We start from the raw sequence: 24,314 nt of genomic DNA on the forward strand, positions 1-24,314 counted from the left end.
GTATTTGGGGTGAAAATGGGAGTTCAAAACCCAATTTGAGTCAAATGTATGAAAGATGATATATCATGAGCTATGTAATGCTTTAAATAATCAATAAAAAATAAAATAAAATAAATTATTCTTCTAAATATTAAAAAAAATGTTTCTCCATGTCATTAAGAGTGAATGAACCTAAGGACACTCAGATATTTTTTATGTTAGATTTTTGTGAGTCAAAACCTAGCTAAATGGGTATGTCTTATACTCATTTCACAAAAGAGGATGGATACTATCCTACTATACTATCCTCATATATTTTAAGATTTATCTTTCCTGTTTCTTCACTCAGAAATATGATTCTGACTCTATCAGATGCCATGAATGTAGCATATCACCACAGTGAAAGAATGACTTTACTTCTGGGGAAAATACACAGCTTTTACCATTCTACGTAAGATCTCTTGAGTTTTTTGTTTGTAGTTTAGAAAGCTTAATTTAAAGTGGTAATGGAGCAAAATAACAGTGAAATAAACAAACATTTGTTATTAGGCAGATCAGAAGCATTTGATTATTCAAAGATGCTTTGACCTAATTTATTAAAATTAGATGTATTAGTTTATAGATATTAAAAAGTGAAGCAAACAAACCTCTAAAGTAGCAGCAATGTGAACAATAGGAACTAAAATAAATATTTGGATATGTTTTAAGAGGGAGACTCACAAATGGAAGATATAGAGCTGTTTGGTTTGCATTAATCTCCCCTTTTGATTAATCAAAAGGTGATATGATATCAATTCTTCCTTACAACAATTTATATTTTTAAGAATGGCTACCCTACATGGTGATTCTTAAATTTTCTTGTAGCTTATGGGATATTGAGCTTGAATTCTTGGGTCAATAATTACTGAAATTTCTCTGGATCATAGCATTGAGAACTCTAATATCATATTTATTTATTTATTTAATTTTTAAAGAGAGAATGAGAGAGGGGGAGAGAGAGAGAGAGAGAATTTTAATATTTATTTTTTAGTTATCGGCAGACACAACATCTTTGTTTGTATGTGGTGCTGAGGCTCGAACCCGGGCCTCACGCATACCAGGCGAGCACGCTACGGCTTGAGCCACATCCCCAGCCCACTAATATCATATTTAGATTCAGCAAAAAACAAGAATCCTGGTAAGTAAGTGTTATCTATCATATGTGTGGGATGAAGTGTGGATACATTGAGGGAAGCAAATAACTAGTAGCATGCATTTGCTATTCTTGCCTTGGAACACTTTATAATTGGGTAATTATGATATAAATTTATAATTTTTCATCTCATATTCATTATGTCATGTTACCTAGTGATTTTCTCTTGTATTCATTACTATAGTTTATTTAATATTTCTAAAATTCTCCTTTAGTTTCTAAGATATTTGTGCATCCCCATCTCAAAAGGATTTAAAGTGGTGGTTTACACAGGGTGTAAAAAGTGAAGCAAACAAACTACACAGGAGGCCTAGGAAAGTATATTGTAATTCTAGGACATGGTTGAAAGAAGTCCTAAAGAACAAATAACCAAAATTTGTTCCTTTCTGTCTCTTGAAAATATTGCACAGTGCTTATTCTGGTTGTGATGGAAGCAGGAAAAAGTTTATAAAATGAAAGAGATATTTTAATAATACTGTAAAGTTGAAAGACATTTAGATTATATAAATTCAAGGAACCACTTCCTTTGGAGCAAGTATTGAAGAATTATCTTCTTGCTCCAACGATGCCAGCATACTTCATGAAGTCAACCAGGGATAACAAAAATCTACAAACAGACTCGTGTTACATTCCTCTGGAGACAGCAGGAATCAGTTCCCTGTGAAAAGATCCAAAATACTAGTAATTCTACTGATATTTCATTCTCACAGCATGCTTTTTTGCTACTTTATAATTTTCTGTTTTCCTTGAAAGGAAGTTGAATTGTGCCAAGCATAATTTATCTTATATTGCAGTTTTAAGATAATTTACTTATATATCATACACATATTTTATTTAATAAACTTTTTATTGAAGTGCATTTTATAGCAAAGCAAAAAAATGAAAAGTATAGAAACTGGGCTCACTGGGAGAGTACGAACTAGGCATGATAGAGGCCCCACGTTCCACCTCCAGTATACCACCAAAGAACAAACAAAAACCCAAAAGCAAAAATGAGTAAGTGAAAAGTATGCAAATGGTTGCATTTTCACCAAGTGAATCCCTGGATTAATCACACAGGCCAATAAATAATATCATCAGGATCTACTAAGTCCCACCTTATAGGTAGTCCTTCTCTTCTCTCACAGGTAACCAACTATCTGATTTCAAATATCAAAGATTTCCGTGTTCACAACAGGGAAATTTGTAGATAGCAACAGGGTGTTTCTGGCAAACTTTGAATAATATTCTGTTTGTGAAATTCATCCATGTGCTAGTGCTTAGCATTCTTTGTTCTCTTTCATTGGTCTACAAATTTCCATGCATGAACATACTATATATTCATTTTAGTGTTGATGAGGGATTGTGTTGTTTCTATCTTTGATTATTATCAGTAATGCTGCTCTGAATATTCTTAAATATGTCTTTAAGTGCACTAAGGTCTAAATTTAGTTATAATATATGTAGAAGTGAAATTGGTGTGTTGTAGATCATGCCTATCTTTAGTTTCCATAGCAAAAGTTCTTCTGGTGGCATGTAACAATATCTCATTGCAGTTTTAGTTTGCATTTTCCTGATGATTGATGAGAATGAGCGCCCTTTCCTATTTGGATATTGTGTGTGTGTGTGTGTGTGTGTGTGTGTGTGTGTGTGTGGAGTATACACTTATGAAATTTAAATTGAATGGTTTGTACTTTTATATTAATTTTTAGTAGATTAACATATAAGTATATTCAAGTTCTTAGTCACTTAAATGTATTGCAAATGTCTTCACCTGCTTTGTAGCTTGCTTTTTCATTCTCCTAGTTTGTTGTATTTTGATTTTTAAAAGCCCTTAGTCAAATTACCCTAATCTTTGTAGCTTCTTCCTTATGGTTAAGGCTTTCTGAATATTTTTTTCAAGAGGTCTTAGGCTATTCAAAATGAAGAACTATTCTATGCTAATTTCTGAATTCTTTATTATTTATTGCCATTCACATTTAGATCCACTATTTGGTAGTAATTTTTCTTCATGAAACAAAATAAATGGTGACAAAAAACCATTTTCTTCTTGTATACATATTCAGTTGGACACAAAACTCTTTATTAAAAATACTGTTCTTAATAAAGAACACAGCCCTGGATCCCATCACTGTCATAAATTGTGTGATTTTCTTTGAGAATCCGCTTAATCTGTTCCTGAGATCTGAGAATCTATCCTTGCATTGATACCACAGCCTTCATTACTGCATTTTAAAATCCCAGTATCTGCTTGTGTATGTCATACTGATATGCTTGGCTAGCACATGATTTCTGGGGAATCTTTAAAAAGTCAGGATGGCATAGAATGCTATCTTCATTCTAAAATGTTCACTCTGACATAATTTTTATTACCTGTAAAATTGTAGATTTCTGAGCTTACACTATTGCACAAGAATATTATTAGAAATACTTTTAAAAACATAACCTAAATATCACTACAAATAATATTAATGTCATAATGAAACGTAAATTTGTGAACACTGCAAAATGAAGGTAGTTCAAGGAATGAAGCAAGGTCTCTAAATGTATCAATATATTTTTCATTCAAATAAGCTAGTACATCTGAATTTTTAAATTGCTACTTGATGTATATTCTATGAAAGTACTGAAAGTGCATAAATAGTATGCAGGATTTATTTGTCAGTTTAGTAGGTATATTATAACAGCATCTCAAGTTTGTGACCAAAATCTCAACTAGCTATTTTTGTTGGATCAAAATGTTGTAAAGAAAAAAAAAATAGTTCATTATGTTCCCACTAGCTGTTTGAGAAAGTTCAGCCTTTTCTGTTCATGGTTTCTCTGTATAACACTTGGTAGAATTGTAATGCTTTTACTGTCACCTCTAAATATCATTACACCTTAGAGAATCTGCAGAGTTATATAACACTGTGATTAAACAGAATCACACCACTTTCATAGCAGACTCTAAGTTTTGCTGATGTAGAAAATGCAGAATTTCAAGATCTGCAGCTGTCTTACCTAAAGTTTATAGGGAGGAAGAAAGATGCAGCAATGGCTGAAAAGACATTAAAAACAACCCCTCCTACAGAAAAATTAGAGAGAATGGACAAAAATAAAGTAGGCTCCCCTAGCCTCATTTATAGTCCTTTTTAACCAATAATATTTTCTTTTGTTCTTGGCTTGCTGCCATGAAGGAACTCAAACTTGAATTCAAATTATTATTTAAAAAGTAGATACTTAATTTGTAAATGAGCTAGTAATTAAAGAAAAACAAGAATATTTCTAATCTCTTAGATTTTCTGAGTGAACTGAACCAGATTTGTAGATCATATGGTTAGAGATCATATGGTGCTGCAGTGAAAAAAAATACACAGTAGAGAAATTATTCTTTGTTTCAGGGATAAAAATGTTATGTTTTTCATAGTTGACATTTCTGTCACACTCAAGTTACTGAAGCAAACACCCCTTTCTTCATTAAGAACAAACAGAGTTCTCATCAAAGCTCAACTATTTAAGCAATGCAGCAGACATTACTTATACAGGTCAATTACAATTTCTAATAATTAAAAACAAGAAAGAAAAATGTTCATGGTCTCACATGACACTGTCTAATTTGGTGATTTTCACACATTTTAAGACTGAGACTTGAGGCTGAGTGCAAACAGTACATAGGCCTGGCTGACACTTCCATAGTTCCTGTGAATGCTGCTGGAGAAGTCACAGAGCCTTCATCCCGAGGTGACACCCCACTCCCAGACAGCAAGCTTACCTTCTACGTGTACCTCACACAACTTGCCTGTCATGATTATGTCTGTGTTGTTCAATGTCTGGTCTTATTTCACATCGGAGAATCAGAGAATGTTTTAAAATACTTGACTGTTAACTTTTTTAAAAAATTCTGTTTCATATTTCCATTTCTGTAATCTGGATTTACTTCCATGGTTATTTGCTAATTATGTAGGTTATCAGGCACTGTAACAAGACAAGGCAGTGACAGGTTGCTCCTGGCTTAGGTGGACTCTTCCAAAATATCATTGAGGTATGCCAAATCGCAGAATCTCAGTGGTTCAATCTTAAGAGGATGAACTCGTGGGGAAATGTCATCAATTAGAATTTCTATTTAGAATTGATCTTTATTGTTTATTTTACTTTATTTTATTTATTTTCATGTTGTAGGTGTATGTGCATGTACATTTGTGTGTATGTGTTTTATTGCTCAGAAAGCAACTAACTAGTTGATCCATCTCCTGCACCTAGCATTACACAGGTGTTGGCTAGGGCATATTATTGGATGAGTCCAGTTATTATTTTCTCTGGATACATTCCCAAAATTTGCTTAAGGAGTGCTCTTGTTACACACTTTTTAGTCTATCTTTTAGCCTGGCCCTACTGCTTTGGAAAGGTATGTTTAACTTTTGGTCTATTAAGTTTATTTGATAGTGCTGCTGTTTTATAGACTTACATATCTGCTATTTGTGATTAACTACCTCAGAAGTATGAATATCTATTTTTCCAAAAGCAATCAATTTCCAAGAATGTCTATAATGGTTAATTTTATGTGTCAACTTAACTGGGATGAAGAATGCCCAGAGAGCTGGGAAAACATTATTTTTGAGTATGTCTTTGAGGATATTTCTGGAGCATCCTCATAGATATTTTTCCAAAATATCTGATTCAAGTGAATGGAGTAAAAAGTATGTAACAAGAACACTTCTCAAAAATGAATAAGGAAGAAACACAGATAAATTGAGTAAAGAGGACACTGTCACCAAAGTAGGGAGCATCACACAACCCATTGAGGGCTTGGGTATGACAAAAAGATGGAGGAAGAAGCTCTTCTCTTAAGACAGTCATCTTTTCTGTCCTTCAGTATTAGCATTCTATATGACTATAGCAGTTGAGAACTTTCACCTTTTCACTCAAAGGAAGAATTTGTGGCTTATCCCAGCTCCTCTGCTAACCATGCTGCAATCATAGCCCTCAATCTCAGTGTTCCTTGAGATGACACAGGTACCTTTACAGATAAGAGGCAAAAAATAGGAAATCTGACCATTAATAGACTAAGTAAAATAACATTTATTATCTCTTGGAAGATTTCTAGTAGCTAATGTAACTGAGAACAGACTTAACTTTGTTTTGAGGCACACATTCAAATTGCCAGCATCATTATTCCCATACTTTGGGGACATTATGAAGAAAACTAAAAATTACTTGAACATAACCACTGTGATACCACAAAAAGCACACCTAGCAACCAGCCAAGGCAATGCTAACCAACCAGTGTGCATAAACTAGATCAAGAGATGTTACAGGCAGTGTTAACTGGTAGAATGTTGCAAGATTTCATCATGTTTCTCAGAACAGTGAATGATTCTAAAACTTACAAATTGTTTATTTCTGGAATTACACATTGAATATTTTTGTACCATGGTTGACTTCAACTGAAACCAAAGAAATCGAAACTTCAGATAACAGTGAGCCATTGTATAGATATTTTATTGGTTCTGTCTCTGGAGAACTTTAACTCACACAATTTATTTCCCATATTTCTGTAAAGCCTCTTGTAAATTCGCCAACTTTAACTTTTGATTCCTGTAATGAATAACATAAGACAGCAAACTAAGATTTGGCTATTGTTTACTAGACACTTCTATATAACCAAATAAATATATAAATATACATAAATATAAATATACAACAACAAATAAATATATAAATATAAATAAACAACAATATTTAATGAGTATTTTATGGTGTCATTGAGCACCTTGAAAAAAATGAAGGTCAGAAAGGAAAAATTATTTGTCCAAAGTCACCCATCAATCCTTGTTAGGTACAGAACTCTCTGACACCAAAACATGCATTTGACCTATTACTTCCTTCCTCGCACAGCCAGTTGACCTTTGAGGGCTCATAATGTATAAAACTCTGTGTTAAGAGCTTTACATACTCTATTTTATTCAACCCTCACAGCAATGTGTGACTGTAGTCTCCACTGTATGCATTAAACAACAACTCCATGTTTCAAGTGCTTTAAGAGACTTGTGTGGACTATGTTACTTGTAAAAATAAATGCACAATTCAAACCCTGGTCCACACAAAACAACAACATAGGCTTGTCCCAATTTTGCTGGAAGATTCCACATTGTTCAGCAGGAACTGAGCAATTTTCAGAATTGAACTGGTGTCCTTCATTAATTGATTAGGTAGACAGTTGTCAGCCTGGGTTCCAACTGAGAATAACTTGAAGTTACCAAGCCAGATCAGTAAAATTTGAATCTGGAAAGAAGGTCAAGGTATATGTTTAAAGATCAGCAGGTGTATATAATAACGCAAAGCCAGGCTGGGAAATATTACTTTGGTTATATGTAAATTTTGGTTCATTTTCATCTTCCTTTGCCATCAACTAGCCAGTCTAACTGTAGGCTCAGTCTATCCCAGCGCCTCTGCTAACCATGCTGCAATCATAGCCCTCAATCTCAGTGCTCCTTGAGATGACACAGGTACCTTTACAGATAAGATGCAAAAGATAGGAAATCTGACCATTAATAGACTATGCAAAAAAATATTTATTAGCTCTTGGAAGATTTCTAGTAGCTAAGGTAACTGAGATCAGGCTTAACTTTCTTTTGAGGTGCACATTTCTGGGCTTATTATCAATACCATAGTTCAGTTGAAGATGTTTCTGGTAGCTGAAATTCAAATCCTTTTTTGAAAATAATTGGCCAGAACTGAGTCCTGCATTCATTCTTGCAATATTCTCCTTCAATGTGGAATTCTCACAAGGGGTTTGACTTGTATACCACCACTGGATTTCATCAGAGAACTGTGGGTGTGGGGAAATAGTTCATTCAAACAAAATCAGCATATAATTGCCTTAATTCTTTCAACATGATGATCAGTTTACATGTATTTTCACCTAGGGACCTTAAAAATATACCCAGGGGCCCCCTTGAGGAACTCTGACTGAACCTTTAGGTGTCCACTGAGCTTTGAGCAATAGCATCCCTTCCCCTGTCTCCCTCCCACTGTCCACCATGCTTTTTAGAACTGACCTCCAACAATGATACCCAACCTGCTAAGAACTCACTGCTAAGATTATGTAAGTTTTTTTTTCCTTTAAAAAAATAGAAAAAATAAGGGCTGGGATTGTAGCTCAGTGGTAGAGCTCCCTTGCCTAGCATATATGAAGAACTGGGTTTGATCCTAAGTGCCACACAAAAATAAATAAAATAAATGTATTGTGTCCATTTACAACTAAAAATATTTTTAAAAAATACAAGAAGAAATACTGTACTGAATTCCTTTGAAGATAAATTTCAACAAACAGAACCAACAAACCAAGTCACTCTGGCCCATCTGCCAAGTTTCAAAATAAATTTCTCATTAAGAATTTGATTAAGTCCTTTAAGCTTTGGGGACTTCAAATTTCCTATGTGTGAAATAAGAAAATGAAGTTATATGATTTTAAAGAATTTTGAACATGACTTCATTTTGTTATTTTTTTTCCCTAAGGTAATTGAAATGTGTGACTAATGATGTTTTAAGTATCAAGAAAGTAATTGTGTACCCATTTTTCTGAGTACTATGTAGATGTTCACTTTTATTCCTGTGAAATTATTAATTATGCCTTATTTTATTTTCACAAGAGTCCTTGAATGATAAATTACATGGCCATTATAGGGACAATGTTTTATGAGAAAATAAAACATTTCACTTATACTACTGATTAATATTTATTGAAAGTTTGCCATGAGCCAGACCCTACTGTCAGTCCTTTAAGTATTTTAACTTATTTAATTCTCATAACAGCACTTTGAGTCAAGCAACCTTGCCAATCCCATTGTGCAGATGGCAAAAAGCTTCTTGCCAAAGATCACAAAGTGCATTAGTCATATTCTTCTGCCTTTCACACTTAGAATGTTTGCTCACTGAATTAATTGATTTATAAAATTAACAAAAATAACAATGGGAGCAGTAAATAAAAATTATTATCAAAATTTTGAGACTCAAATAATAACTGTGATTACCAATTACAAACAAAATTACAAGCTATATGCCAATTATGAACACTGAGTATTGGCAAAAATTCTACAAAAATAGCACAATATAATTTATTATATAATATATGTAATATATTATATAATACATGTATTCTGAGAAGGCCATTTTTACCATAGCCCTCCCACTCCAAATTTTACAGGTTTAGTGACAAAATTAAATTATAATATGTGTGTGTACTTCATCGTATACCAAAGTTTACTTATAAAGACTGTTACAATCTGGATATGAGGTTTTCCCCCAAAGTTCCTGTTAATATAGGAATAATCAGAGCTTAATGATTAGATTATGAGAATTGCAAAATAATCAGTTTATTCTAGTTTGAATGACTGGGTGGTAACTATAGGCAGATGGGGTGTGGCTGCTAGAGTTGGGTCACTGGGGGAGTGCTCTGGAAGGGTTGTCTCCTAGCCCCTCTGTCACTGATTCCTGACCCTACTCTGAGTTTAGCAATTCTTCTCCACTGGACCCTTCCCCTATGATGTGCTGCCTTACCTCAGTCTCAGAGGAATAGAGTTAGCCCTGTCCAATGGACTAGACCTCTGAGAATTTTCTAAAAAACCTTTTTTTTTTTTTTTTTTTTTTTACTCTAACTTGTTCTTGTTGGGTATTCTGATTACAGTGACACAAAAGCTGACTAAAACAAAGACTGTCTTGCTTTCCCTATTTTTCACTTGTGTTCCAAATTTTCCATTTTTTTTTACTTTATTTCTTATTTGTGGAAATGCATATGGAAGCCTTTCAGTCACCATGAAGTTACTTTGTTGTTGTTGTTGTTTCAACTTACATATATTTCTCTTAGTCATCCTCAAGTTACAGAAGTAGCAATGATGCAAATCTCTTGAACAATTATTTCCTCAGTTATTTATTTATTTAATTTGTTTTAGAATAATGTGTGACAAACTTGTATGATCCCAATTATTTTCTAAGGATCCTTGATTGAGATCTGCTGCTTTGACTTTCTAGCGGAGAGGCCTAGTAATTGCAATTTTTTAAAACAATTATTACAGATGAATTTTAAGTGTAAGATAATAGAACAAGAATGCCATCTAACTATTTTAGATTAGGAACAATTTTGTAGTATTTAATAAAATACAAAGTCTGAATAAAACATGGTTTTTAATGCTATTGGATAAAGTTTTTAATTATGCAATAAAAATCCACCTAAAATGTAAAATAAACTTGCATGCTGATAAAATTCTATTCTGAATAAATTTACATTTTGGTGACTGAGTTTACTGAAAAACAAAATCCTTGGAAATCAAGTACATTGTAAATTTATTGAATTTCCAAGAAGGAAGTTGTTCATTTTTTTTTACTTTAATTTGTTTGCATTAATATTCATGATGAGAAATAATACTAGTTATATATTTTTCAGTCTAATGATTTACACTAAAATGACTAGAACTATAGTTATTTATCAACTTTTTCAGTTTTTCAACTATTAAATATGAAAATATACATTCATTTTCATTAAACTTGTTAGAAAACAAATCAGAGCATCTTTGTATATTTTAACAACACAAATTATTTTGTTATTGATGTGATTCTCTCAAACTGTAAATTTTGTCACTGTTGCCACAAAGTCACAAGTCTGTCACGTTTTTCTGTGATTGACAGAGAGCCCTTGATCTAGGCCAGCTGTTGGAGTGCTGTGCACTCACTGCCGAAGCTTTCTGGAGGCCGTGGCTATCACATTTTCATCGAATGTGAATTCCTTTCTGTACGTACATATTGTACAGAGAACAGAAGAGCTCACAGCAGCCCCTAAAAGGCATCTGTTCTTTATAGTGAGATGAAGAAGCTGCAGAAGGTTTGTGGAAACTTGCTGAAGCTTGTTGTCACTTAGCAGGAAGTGTTTAGAAGTTTGCAAAGAACAGAATTACAATTTGTCAAATGCTGCAAACTTTGCAGTGAGCACACAAGGTTTGATTTCACCGTTGCTCTAAATAGGATTGCATTTTGTGTACTTTCAAAATGACCAACTTTCTTTTTTGGTAAAACACTAAAAATTCCAGCACAGAAATTCACAGTCACTCAGGTGAGACTCCTTCTTCTTTTATTTTTACTTTTATTTTTTATTTTTTGGCATAGTTGGGTTTGGTGAGAATGGGGACAGGACTGTATTGTAGAGGCCACAAGTACTGAAGACCAGACACCTGCCCTGTAGATTTGGGATGAAGAGAGTTTCCTTCTTTAATCACAAACTTTTCTTTCAGAAATTCAATAAAGATGCTAGAGAAGTGCAGGAGTCAAGGCTTATCATGTGAGTCTGCACTCTAAATGCCTTTGTTTAAGACTATCTATGTGTACTCAGAATTTCTGATTTAAGAACTATGTCACTGGGGGAAGTCCAAGGAATTCCAAGAAAGGGGTACTTCAACCCAGGACAAGTGGGGTGCTTGACAAACTTTGCAGAAATGAATTTAAGGATGTGTCAGAGACATAGAGATTTACTTGGGAAAGCAGAGACACAATCAAGGGAGAGAGGGTCATTTCAAGAATGAAAGAAATTTTTTGGAGTTCTTGGGCTCTTCTTTCAAAGGAAAATTGGTGAGGGGTGGGCATAGGCAGGAATGTGAGGACCACCTCAGTCTCCTGATTTCAAAAAGACTCTTGATAGTCTGGAACCTCTCAGAATCCTTAGCCTGATGTGGTCTCCATTATCTGATCAGCAGATAATGTTGGAAAGTACCCTCGATTATTGGTATCTTAAAATATAATCTTTTTATTTGCTTAATGTATTTAATGTAGGCTAATTAACAGTGCACAGGGAATTTTCATAAGTGGGTAAATTCTAATATCACCAAGATTTATGGATTTCCCAGAACTTTTTTAGTAACAACCTTGGGAGACAAACTAATTTGGAGAGTGAGAGGCTTGGAAAGGTATGTGGAACTTTAGATTATTGTCTTCTTTCTATCTTTATATTTCTTCAATTCTATCTCAATTGTATACGTTGGCCTTCCTGGAATCAGTAATTACATTGAATTCCAAAGGTTCTAACATTTTAAACATGGACTTTCTTCTCTTTTTATTCCCTTATGCTTGTATGATTTCTAGGTTCTTAGTATTTTTTTTTTAGTAATCTATTCATCCTATATTTTATATTTTGGGGGATCACTTTCTTCCACCTCCCTGCAATTAGGTTGATTTGGTTTTTTCAAGAAATATTGTGTTGCTTTGGCTAAAGAAGGATTTGATAAATGTTTGGGGTTTATCCAAGCTAAATTAATACAATAAAACCTTCAACCAAATAACTTAGGACTATAAGTATGAGAAAAAAAGTATTTTTTTCATGGAACAAAGTAGTTATAATCTTCTATAACAGATATGTACATTAGATATAAAGATATGGCCACTGTGATTAAATATTTTTGGTGAAAATATGATTCTATTGTAAATATGATATAATGAATTCTTTAATTTGAAACCCTTTTCCCCCCTTCTTCATTGCTAGGGCTAAAAGTACATGTATAGGAAATTAACAGCAACATTTGAAAAGTCATCTGCTGACTAAATAGGTCTCTTGGGTTTATAAAAATGACTCATTTTAATTTTTTCCTGTTGGTGCATGTTGACTCATCTAAGAGAAACTGAATTTTCTAGTAAATTCTGGGTTTTATCCTTATCTTAAATTTTATGATTTCCTATTCATAATGAGTGGGATTTTCTCCTTAGCTGGGGAATATCGTATTTTCTATGTCTTCATCTCTTCTCTGAAATACTATCTCATGAACTAGATATTCATACACTTAGGGTTAATTCTCAAATGTGTGTCTCTGAAAATCCATACTATCAGGTTTGGATAGAGGTTGTCTTATAGTTCAGGAGTGGAATTTGAGCAAGAGAATGGAGTTTGAGCAAGTTCTGGAATGAGCCAGGGCTTATCCATGCAGCATGCTCCTGCCACATTTATATCCTGAGGGTGGCCTGAGATGGCACTGGGCTTTTGAAAGTCTTCAGGAACCAATTGAGGGTTCTGTCATTCATGTAAGTACTCACCATGTAAAAGAAAAGCTAACCGTTTCTAATATATAAAAATTCAATCTGCATATATATAATATACACACAAATGGGAGAACAGGATAAAAGCATACACATTTCTACATGTATTTGGAAGCATCTGTGACAAAATGAAGGCTGAAAGAAGTTGTAAAACCCAAATGCTTATATAATAGGTTGCACTAAGAATGGAGGCTGTGAACATGTAACTGAAATGTGTGGGAAAGCTAAAGGAAGGTTAGAGTTATTTTAACAAAATCAGTTTGTCTAGATTTTTTTTTTTTTGGCCTCCACTTCCTATCTCGTGACAAGAATATTCCTTCTCTCTTGGTTCAGAGAAAGTGTATTTCACATGGCAGTTTTTTCTCATCGCTATTGGTCCAAGGAAAACAGTGTCCCTTTTGTGTCTGCTGTTTATCAAGTGTCATTATCTCAAAATATATGTCATAATTTAGTGCCATATATTGGGGTGTAATATTCTGCCACCCTTCACAGTGTGATGGTGAATTTTTTTGTGTAGGTTACCTAGGATAATGGATGTCCAGGCAGCTGTTCATCATTATTTCTGGGTGTGTCTGTGAGGGTGTTTCTGAAAGATATTGGCATCTGAATCAGTAGACTGAGTAAAGAAAATTGCCATTGCCAAAGTGGGCAGGTGACATTTCTAAGCATTGAGAGTCCAAATAAAAGAAAAAAGCAGAGGGAAGAGGAATGCATCTTCTCTTCTTGATTTGGAAATCCACTTTCTCCAGTCCTGAAACACCAGCGCTTCTTATTTTCTGGCCTTTAGACTTAGACTGAATTATATCACAGTGTTTCTAGTTCTCTGGATTGTAGAAGGTAGATTGTGGGGTTTCTCAGTCTCCACAACCATATGAGTTAATTCTAGTCTAACATACAGTCTATAGTAAAATAAACTTGATTTTTAAAAACTCTATATTCATTTAAATGGTTATAAGTAGCACACCACTCTTAAATTAGCTTTCTACATAATTTAAATTCTATCTCCTTCCTCCCTTTTTGTTTTCTCTTTTCTTTGGAGACTTCTTCCTAAGGTGAGTGGAAGGACTCCAATTTGTCTACTGGTCTTAAAGCTGGGTTCATATTTGAAACTATTTTAAAATAATAATTATTGCTGATTGAAGAACTAAAGTTACTCCTTCCCAAACAAAGCAAAACTATATTAAGCATGAATTGGTGAGGAAGCTCTAGTTACAAGAGTGTAGATATTAAACAGTTTCTTGAATATGTTGCTCTATTCATCTTTATTTCTTTATGCTCTGAAATGAATCCTCTTCTTGAAATGAGCAGGAATTTTCTGAAAGGAATTCTGAGGTGATGGTATAGAGCCAAGGAGGGGAACTGTACATTTTTGACAATTTCTGCAAATTGACCCTGGAAGTTGTAGCATTTGAATAACCAACCACAGTAGGTTCCTTATTCTCACAGTTTTCTAATAAAGATTAGAATATATTAATAAAATACCTCTTAATAAAGCAGGAATCTCAGGTTGATCTTTACCATTGACCATCACTGAATAGAGTAAAAATGCCTAGAGGGTTTATCTGACAAAGTCACAGAACGTTGAATGTGATGGAATAAATCACTTGTATCAAGTGGTTCATTGGAAAATTTAACAATTGGCTCTGAAAAGAAAACATTTATATGTATACACAATTTTATTGTAAAATTTTCTGATATAAATTTGACACAATTTTAAAAATACAGTAAAATGCATAATAATTTGTATTGCAATATAATTATAGCAAACTGATTTTGAGTGAAAGGTTTTATTGATTTGGGTTGAATTCTTGTATTTGAAACCAACCCATGTTTGTAATCTATGAATGAGAGTGGGTTCACTATGGGTGATTTCAAACTGCCAACTTGATGTCATTGTATGTAGAACTGGAAAGAGTGTATAATGATACCATTTATACCCTACTGATAAGATAGATCTAAACAATCTCAAGAGCATAGATAATTGAGAAATATAAAATAATTAGTAAGTGATAGTAAGTTTTGAACATTTACTACTTTTTTACAATATAGTTCATTTAATTATTACAAGTTTATATAATTTAAGTTTTAATGTCTAATGAACAAGTGACTTGTTATATTTTGGAATACTTAAAAATTATTTTCACTAATCTCTATAAGCCACTCTAACACACCACTGCTTAATCTTTTTAAAGCTTCCATTCTAAATTTTCAGCACTTTCACTTGAAATAATAACATATCAAGGAATTTATTCAGAGTTCTGTTACAAATAAGGTTTCAAATATAAAACCAAGATTTACTATTTCTACATTTCTTCATTACCTCACCTAATACTAGTTGTCTTTTTTTTCTTCCTAATATATATTAAACAGTATTGTAATATTCTGGTTCTTGAGAGAAAAGGAACCAATAGGATAGATAGGTGGGTAACTGGAAGGACAGGTAGATTGACTGATAGATAACAGATAGGTAACAGGTAGATTGATAGATTGAATGATAGATAAAAGGAGAAACATTATGGGAATTAGCTCACATGATTATGAAGACCAAGAAGTCCTATAAATCACAATTTTGTAACTAGAGAAAAGTAGTAGTTGAAGTCAATATGAATCTGAGGGCCTGAGATTTGGAAGGGGCTGCCTTGTAAATCTCTGAAAGCTAAGCATCTTAGAACCAGGAGTTCTGATGTCTGAGGCCAGGAAAAGACAGATGTCCCAGTTCAAGAAAAGAGTGAATTCTTCTTTTCTTTGCCTATTTGTTCTGTTTGTGCCCTCAATTAATTGAAAGATTGCCTCACATGGGTGAGGTAGATCTTTACTCAGACTATGGATTCAAATGTCTCTTCCACAAACATCCTCATCTAGACCCACTCAATATTTTTTTTTATCACCAACTTGGATAGCCTTTAATAAATTCAGATTGTCATATAAAATTAGCCATCACAAACATAATTTTTCCACACTCTAAAATTCTTAGCTTTGTAAAATATAATCAAATTAAACTTGTGATTTATTCTCACTTGCTACAAAAACAAAACCTCGAGGACACTCTAAAAGAAATAGGAGCTTTCTGATATGATAAAGGCCATATATGGCAAACCCACAACTAATATCATATTGATTAAAGAAAAATTGAAAACTTTCCTTCTGTAATATGGAATAAAACAGAGATGCAAATTTTTAATTTATTCAAGATAATACTTGAAGTCCTAGCTAGAGCAATACAGGAAGAGAAAGAAATAAAGGACATCCTAATTGGAAAGGGGGTGGTCAAATTCTATTTGTTTACAGACAGCAGGACCTTGACTATAGGAAATCCTAACGACTTACAAAAAAATGTTGGAACTAATGAATTCAGTAATGAGGCAAGATGCAAAATCAACATATAAAATCATTAGTATTTCTATGTGCTAATAGTAAGCTTTTTGAAAAAGAAATCAAGAGAAAAAATCTTATTTACAATATCTATAATAAAAATACCTAATAATAAATTTAACCAAAGAGGTGAAAAATAGCACAATAAAAACTACCAAAAAATTGATGAAACAAATTGAAAAGAAAACAAATAAATAGAAAGATATCTTGTATTAATGTATTGGAAGAATAAATATTGTTAAAATGTCTGTATTACCCAAAGTGTTCTAAAGGTCCAAAGCAATCTCCATCAAAATAACAATGTCAATCCTCACAGAATTATTTTTAAAAATCTTGACCATGAAACACTTTGAGCCAAAAGAATTTTAAGTAAAAAGAACAAAGCTGGAAGAATCACAGTACCAGATTTCAAAATATACTACAAAGCTTTAGTGATCAAAACAGCATGGTACTGACATTTTTTAAAAAACAAAAAGATATGCAGACTAATGGAATAGAATAATAAGCCTAAAAATAGCACTTTGCAGTTATAACCAGATGATTTTTGCAAAAAAGACAAGAACATCCAGTGGGAAAAGGGGAGTCCAGGCTTTCAATAAATATTCCTAAAAAGATATTCATATGCAGAAAAAGACTCTTATGTCTCACCAATCACAAAAATTACCTTAAAATGGGTTAGACTTAAATGTAAGACCAAAAGCTATCAAACCACTAGAAAAAAGCATAAAGGAAATATTTTAGGACATTGGTCTGGGCAATGACTCTTTTGAATATGATCCTAATGCACAGGCAACAAAAACAATTGACAATGAGACTATATCAAGTTAAAAAGCTACTATGACAAGGGGTTAATATCCAGAGCATATAAAGAACTTAAGCTACTCAATAGCAATAGAGTAAAGCAATTTAAAAATGGGTTGACAATCTAAGTAGATATTTCTCAAAAAAGACATACAAATGGCCAATAAATATGTAAAAAATACTCAATGTAATTAATTAAAGTGGAAACGCATATAAAAATTACCAGTCAGAATGGCTATTATAAAGAAGGCAAAAAGTAACAAGGTCTGAAAAGGATGTGACAAAACTCCTGTGCACTGTTGTTGGGAATGTAAATAAATACAACCAGTATGGGGAACAGTATGGGGTGCCTCAACAAAATAAAAATAGAAATACCATATGATGTACAAGTTCCATATATTCAGAGAAAGGAAATCCACAGGCTGCGAGGGTACCTGTATTTCCATTTTTATTGCAATACTGTTCATAGTAGCCAGATATGGACTCAACCTAAATGAGATGAATGGATAAATAAAATGTGGTATCTATGTACAACATAATACTATTCCACCATAAAAAATATGAATGAAATTCTCTCATTTGCAACAACATGGATGGACCTGGAGAATATTATATTAAATGTCAAATACAGAAAGACAAATATCACATAATTTCAGTCATATGTGAAATCTTAAAAATTTGATCTTCTAGAAGTTGAGAGCAGCATGGTGGTAACTAGAGAATGGGGAGATAAGAGAGAATAAGGAGTGGGGAGAGGTCAACCAACAGGTTCAATGTAATTGTATGATAGGAGGAATAAGTTCTGATATTCTATGATAATTATATTATTAATATAATTAATAATAATAATGCATTATATACTTCAAAATAAACAATGGGAATTTGAAGTTACTCACCATAAAGAAACAATAAGAACTTAAGGAGAAGGCTATGCTAATTTCTTTAATTAACCACTACCCAATATGTATGTGAATCAAAACATCACATTGTACCTCATAGATATGTATACATATTATGTCAGTCAAAAAATAACATATTAACAAAAAGGAAATGAGCATTGTTCTTGAAATCTTGAATTATATAGGTTTTAAATATAAATGTAATAGCCACAATACACTATTAGGTAGCTTCCCGTTACTATAATAACATGCCAAAGATAATTAACTTAACAGAAAAAAGATCAATGGAGCTCACATTTCTGGAGATTCAAGCCCAAGATGGGGTAGACCTACTGGTTTAGCCCTCAAGTGGGGTACCACATGAAAATGGCAAGGATGTGTAACACAAGAATCTTGCTCAACTCTTGAACCAAGAAACAGAAAGAGAAAGAAGAGACTGTATCACACAAACCCCTTGAGGACATGACTACAGTGAGACCTTCCTTAGGCTCCATATCCTAAAGAAGACCTCTACTGCCATACTGGGGAAGGAGCCTCTAACACTTGGACCTTTGGGAACATCAACATTCAAAATATAGCATCAGGATAAACAAGTAATTATAATTTACTATCTGTATTGATTGATTATTTTTCATTTTGTGAATAGTTTCTGAGAATAAGAATAAACAGTGAACAAAAATTTTATTAGAAATTTTAATAAAAATTCAAATGAAACAGCCCTTTTTATATTAAGTAAATGTAACCGATGCGATTCTGCAATCTGTATACGGGGTAAAAATGGGAGTTCATAACCCACTTGAATCAAATGTATGAAATATGATATGTCAAGAACTATGTAATGTTTTGAACAACTAATAATAATAAAAAAAATACTAAATGGTGAAAGATTATTGGCAAGGTTCTTAAATGGAATAATTCAGTCTTCCTGTATAGTATTTTTGCAGAAACCAAGTACAATTTATCATATATATATATATATATATATATATATATATATATATATATATATATATATATTATCACCTTTTGGAGATTATAACAAATAAATCAGCTATGAATATTTTTATACATGACTTTAGTGAACATATTTATACATTTGTGTGTGTGTGTGTGTTACTAGGAGTTGAACCCACTGGTATTCTACCACTGAGCCACATTCCAGCTCCTTTTCTTTTTTCATTTGAGACAGGGTCTTGTTAAGTTGCACATGTTTCACTTGAATTTGCAATAATCCTGCTTCAGCCTCCTTTAGAGCTGAGATTGTAGGCATGTACCACTGAGCCCAATGTATACATATTACTTTATATAACTAGGGGCAGAATTCCTGAGTCATGAAGAATTACTATATCATAAGGTGTAAACTTGTTTATTTTTAGAAAATAGTACCAATCAGTGGTTGTACCACTTTGATTTCTACCAGCAAGTTATGAAAATGATCTGTACCTTTTTGCAAGTTATCACAACATCACAGAGAACTGTACTGAAGTGGAATTAAAGCACCAGAAGCAGTTATCTGTTGCCTCCATCTTGCCTCTTAATAATTTTTTCATCTAGTTTATATCTACAATTACATTTTGAGATATTGAAACAAAACAAAATACCTCTGCCTTTTCTAATATATTCCACAGTACCAGACATTTATTAAGTTTGAACTGAATCCAAAGCTGCAAATTTATTGAAATATTTGATATAACCTGTTTAAACTTAAAAAAATATATAAGCAAAAAGAAACATTTTCCCCTATGAGGCAAAGTGAAAACTTCAAAACCATTTCACATTTGCCATCATATAAGCACTAAGATGTTCAGCATTATTATCCTATTTCTTCTTAAATTATTGCCTAAGATTCTAAACCATACTGTTCCAAATTTTCATCTTTCAACCTGGCAGCAAGGATCTATTTCCTTAAAAAACATAATTACTCATTATTCTGCCAACAATAGGTATATCACTGTCTTGTGCTATAAGTGAGTTCATATGTAGACAATTGCCTAGAATTCTCAGGTCATCTACCTGCTATTAAGATGGTTTCATGTCAACCTAGTGTTCTGTAATTCACTTTAAACCTGGTATATTAAGTTAAAGAAAGGTCCAACTTATTGTCAAAAATGTTTCTGACTTTCAGGCAGACATATGCCTTAATTTTTAAGCAGTACATTGAAAGAAAAATGAGGAGAAATTGTGCTTGGGCTTGAGTTATATCAACACAAACATTTTTAAATCTATACTCTGACACAGCAAACTTGTTTGAAGCCAATAAAAACCATTATAAAGTTGGGTAAAACCTTTGCATGGCCATGAATGAAACCCACACATGGCACTCGGATCAGGAAAGCAAAATGTTGAGAGGGAATTGAGAGCCAAGTCTGGACAAGCTTGCATGTAGGAAAATTCTGTAATTCACGGATCATTTCCTTTTAAGCATATATGCATGTTAATGTGTCTAAAACTTCAAAGAACTTACACTTTTTATGCAAGTTACATGAGGTGCAGACAAAGAGTCTTATGATTTGTGCAGGCACAAAAAGCACAGCATTTTGAAAATCTCAGGATAGCTTATGCACTTTTTTTTTTCTTCACAGTAGAAGTAGAACTGGAAGTTCTGAATCAGGAGTGTAAATGCATTGCAGTGTAACAAAAAATTGTGAAATAGTAAAGGAAATACAGGTTAATTACCTGGGATTCTATTATCACATCCCACTCAATTTAACCATTACCCGTATAACACTATAGACAGTTTATTGAGGCTCTAGATACCTGATGGTTTAGAAAACTGAATGAGATGAACAATCTCAAAATATGTAACAAACTCTTGTTTATTGAATTACTCCTAAACCTGAATCAAATATATACAAACACATCATAATATCATCCAGTAGTGGTACAAGCCTCTCTGTTGTACAATTCAGAGATCTAAGTGTATTTGGTCATTAATTTCAACAGACAAGTAAAGTGTTTGCTATAATAATTCAGTGCAACAAGAGATTCAGTTATTTGATGGTTCTCCCAAACAGGAGAGATGAAGCATCTGGGTCAGTATCAAAGTTAAATGCTTTCATAATCCCCTGGAATATCAGTCCTAATTTCTAACTCTTTGTCATATTCTCTCTCCATTCTACATTACTTCCATTTTTAGATTAGAATTTGTAAGTTATATTCTGTGTCACCTGAAATTATGTTTTTTTTTCCCTAGAAGAAAGCACATTCTTTAAGAGTAACTAATTAAACCTTACGGTGGATAATTTAAATCTGAATATTTTTTCATTATAAATTTCTCTTAGAGAATAGTCTTAAAATTTCATTTTCCAGTACTGCTAAGAAAACAATGTTTTATTGCCACTATATGATGTCATAGAAGACAAAAGGAAACATGTCTATCTATTCTTTTACAATGCATAAGTATAGGTTTAGTGAAATTGTGTGTGGCTTACATATCCTGGGATGTATTTAATGTAAGTTATATGAAAGAGGTAAACTCACAAAAATGTATTGTAGCAATAAAAGTATACATACCAATTTATAAATTATTTAAAAATACAATCTAGTCTTTTTTTATTTATAGAATCTATTGTTTTTCTTTATAGACCATCCAACAGAATCACCTTAGCATACTTTTCTATTGACATGATACTCATAAAATAAATTTGTTGGAACAGCAATTTTCTGTTTAGCATAATCCTCAGACCTAGGCAAACAAGGCCCTTGCACTGTATTTTGGAAGGTGCTACAGACTGCACACACACACACACACACATACAGTCACATACAATTTATGAAAGAACTCTGGCACATCACTACTTGGGGTTATGGGATAACACAACCTACATATCTAAACACCTGCTTTCCTAATGAACACATTTCAGGTCTCAGACAAATACTTTTCCACAGTTTTTTTTTTTTTTTTAAATCAAAAGTACCTTTGTCCAAATGATAAGAAGTTTTTGCATGATACCACTACCCAAGTGAAGCAAACTTTGAAATAAAGAAAGATTTGAGTAGGGGTTACCTAAGATAAGAAATATATTTTTGCATAACATATTACCATTTCCCAATGGAGTAGATCATCCATTTCTTTGCTTCTCTTTGTATTTCAATTTGTGATTCTGAAAGAAACAGTAATTAGCAAATGTGGACAGTATTGCAATATTATATAACTATCACAAATGCAGGATAATAGACAATATTACCTGTAAGAGATTTTAGCTTTATGGTATATTTGTCTCCTTTACACTCTTGCTTGAAGTGTTAGGGATTTGCCTCTTTCTGTCTACATCTTAACTTTCTTCAATTTACAAGGCATGCCAGATATCTAGAAGAAAACAAAAATTTTAGTGAGAAACCTTAGTCTAGGATTCAAAGCACTCCATGGCATGATCTGGAATAGTTTTTCAGACAATTCCCGGAACTGACCCTGACATGAGCACTGGTGTTCATGGAATGTACTAAGGAAGAGCTCCTAGGTGAAATCAGTAAGCAACTTAAGGAGCAAGACAGAGAAGGGGAATAATCAAAACACTGGCACCAAATCAGTAGGGAAAGCCTCAGTCTGATTCCACAATGAAGTTCTAGAATGTAAATTACACACTGCAATTGGTGCTGCTATCAGCAATTGAGTGGATGGGTTCTCCTACTCAGGTACCAATTGGGGATCTCTGGAATGTGCACGATTGGGGGCAGAGGGCACTGGGGATTGGGAAGGGAGGCCACAGAAACTCCCAAGAATTTTTCCTTCTCTGTTTTCCTGGCAAAGTAGCTTCAATAACTTGAGTTCCTTTCTCTAAAAGAAAATGTGGGATTTGTGTAGTTCATCAATTGAAGCTACTTCACCTAGTACTTTCCCTTGCCACCCTATATCATTACAAGACAGGAAAGATCCTCCTACCCTTTGAGAGATTTTGCTATGCATAAGTATATTAAGAACTCTGAGGAGACACTTTAAATAAATAAATAAATAGATAAATAAATAAATACATAAATAAATGAAGATTAACCCCAAACTCACAGAAGCAAATGTGCCTAGGAGGCATGGTGTCATGTGTCTCTCAGTATTCATGAAACACATTTTTGAAAAAATGCTTCTCTAGGATTTGTGATTACTTATTTCTCAAAATAGGTAATAGTGTTCTCCTACCTTGTCCATGTCGTTTATGCTCGCCTTTTTGCCTAATATATAATTTTCTTATTAGAAGAAATGGTGTGGAATCTCTTCTGTCTGATCACAGAAGTTAGTGCTATTTTTCCACTTGTCTGTTTATGCGTCACTTCCTGGGTTTCCTGTGCCCCAGCATCATCCACAAAGGTGAGGCAGTATTTAGCTTTCCATGTACAATGCCCAGAGCTACTGCAAGGACAGATAAAGGGAGTTAACTGGTAATTAAAGAGTAAACTGGATTAATAAAACATTAAGATTTATACTGAATTTTTTCCCCAAATTTTCATTTTGATCTCTAGGAAAGGGAGTTTTGAGGTTTATAATCCAGTGGTTCTCAAGCCAAGAAGAAATATAACCAAACTCAGCTGAGCTTCTTTAGTAGGTAATGTGCTAAGCCAAGTAATAAACTCACCCAAAGAAGTCATGAGCAGGGAGAGTAGGACAATGGTGCTGAGCAGGAGAGTACACAGATTTCTCAGCAGTTCCATGCTGAGATAAGAATGGCTTAAGTAAATATTAACCTTAAGACTCCACTTTCCATTAAGAAATGTGAAATGCTTTTACTTATTTTCAATAGATAAAATAAATATAATTTGGTGAAAAGTTTATGAAAAGCAATGCTTTTACTTGCTTAATTCAATGATGACACTCAGAGAGCATACATAAGTGTAATTTTCAGGGATAAAATTGAACCAAAATTGCTAAGGGGAAAGTTCTACCTTCTATTTTTATTCTCAGTTTATTGATGTGAACTTCATTAGGAGCTGATGCTTTTATTAAAGAGCACATGTCACACAATCTGCAGGGGTTTGCCTGAGAAATGGGATGAGAAGTCAGCAGTGGCCTGAGGAGATAGGAGTCAGCTAAGGCCTGCCAGGGAGCATAGACC

This window comes from Spermophilus citellus (assembly GCF_964194105.1).
Source record: "Spermophilus citellus genome assembly, chromosome: 1".
Taxonomy (NCBI): Eukaryota; Metazoa; Chordata; class Mammalia; order Rodentia; family Sciuridae; genus Spermophilus; species Spermophilus citellus.